The sequence below is a fragment of the Halyomorpha halys genome, unplaced genomic scaffold (assembly GCF_000696795.3).
Source record: "Halyomorpha halys isolate HHAL.00 unplaced genomic scaffold, Hhal_1.1 Scaffold937.1, whole genome shotgun sequence".
Classification (NCBI taxonomy): Eukaryota; Metazoa; Arthropoda; class Insecta; order Hemiptera; family Pentatomidae; genus Halyomorpha; species Halyomorpha halys.
Window position 1 is genome coordinate 464,049 of NW_027109000.1, and position 2,097 is coordinate 466,145.

The following is a 2,097-nucleotide window of genomic DNA, read 5'->3' on the forward strand; positions in this document are numbered from 1 at the left end:
TCCCATCCTCTACACCGTCTATACAGCTGACATAAAGTGGGAAAAAGATTTTTTTTAAAATATTTTTAGACTAATATATTCAAATCCATATAATTGCCACTAAAAAAGAATAATTAATTAATTTTATTGTGTCACATAATTTGATATCATTGTGTATATGTATATGTCTGTTGATATTAAAATAATCCTTATATATTCAATTTTGAGAGGTTTCGTACAATATAAAATTTGTCCAACGTGAAGAATGTCAATAATTACTAAAGAGCTAAGTAGAAGGTCATTCCAAGTCAAATCACCCGATAAAAAGTTAATTTGACACCCAACCCCTTTGATGAATTTATTTATTACTATCGTGATAACACCTGCAATAATTTTTGCTCTATCACTTATAGTTTTCGTTATATAGATTTTATTGTTTTTGTAATTGAATAATACCCAGAGCCTCAGGAAACGGACCTTTAATTAAAACTTACCGCTTTAAACAGAAATGATCTTATTAATTTATCTCTAACAAGAAAAAAGTCACTAACAATGCTCAAATACATTACATTCTTCCCCTTATGTCTTTAATTATGTATATGTGGAATGAATTTAATACTGATAATGTAGTATATTATAATTATTTTTTACAGCTAAAACAACACATAAAAATGTCTTTAAATATCTATAACCATTATAAACAGCGGATAACAAAATAACAAGAGGATATAAGAGTAGAACTTGAATAATTTGATTTATACATTTCCTTCTCTGCTTAAAGCTCCTCACACCTTTAACCTTTAAGGTCCAACCTTCAACCTTAGTAAAAAAAGATAAATACTTTTTATTTATAGCTTTATGAAGATTTTTTTTCGAATTGAATAATATAAAATATTACCATTTTAAGCTCACTAATTGAACCAATTATGTTTTCCGTGAATTATTGTGTATAAATTAATTTTAGGACAAAGAAATTATTATTCTCACATTTATTTTTTTAAGTTTAAATATAGATCTTTGATCCTCTTAATAGAACTTGATATCATTATGTAGAGATTTGGAGGATAGATAACAATAAATACAAAAAAAATGAATGGACCCAAAGGTTGTATTTTTCTATATTTTTTATCCAGGGATTTGTAATTCATCAAAAAACTAGCCGAGCATCGGTTCGTTATTCATAATCTTAAACATAGGACCATACAACACTCTCATTTATACATAGGTACTACAATGAAATGAATAATACATGACAATTTTAGATCATCATAATGTATTTCTCTGAACCATGGAACGGTTGGTTCCGTCAAATAAATATACACCAAGCATCCCTGTCCTCCAACAAGCTTATATTTTCCCATCTTAGGTTTTATTTACGAAGGTTTCCTTAATGCTCTGATCCCTTGAGATTCTGGGTCTACTTCTTGGTCGCATCCCTTCTTCTTTGTCCTCAGTAGCCTTCTTTAATTCTAAGATGTCCAAATCCCAACAAAAGTGATTTGATGATTCCTCTATTATTGTAATGAATTTGAAGCGAGGATGGACCTTATTTCAGTAATTCTATTTCGTTTAATTCTGCCTAGATTTCTTTCAGGTATCGCATTCCCATAGAATGGACCTGTTCCTTTATTTATTGTTTTTGTCTAGGAATTAGAAGAACATGAAAACAATTCAACTTGCAATTTTTTAATTTACTTTTTTTTTTTTCTTCTTCTTTTTCTGTTGAGGAATCCTTTATTTAAAGCCTTTATTTAAACATTTATTACTAATTTTTCTGCTTCCAACACAAACATTTTTTAATATATTTAAAATCTATAATTAATTTATTCCTATTTTACGTGTATTTCTCTCATATATACATTTATTCCCCCCCTTTTTTTATTTATTTTTTAACATATTTACTTCTTTATTCACACTTTTATTATTGCATATTTATTCCATTTATATACTTGAACTATTTAAGGATTTGAACATTTTTTTTATTTTTCATCTTTTTTGTATACAATTATTACATATTTATTCTGCTTAAAATTTCTGAATAGTGGTGGTTCAGTCCCTTAGAATCTGATTTGAAGTTGACAGTATAATTTATATTTTCTGAGATATAAATCGATTCTA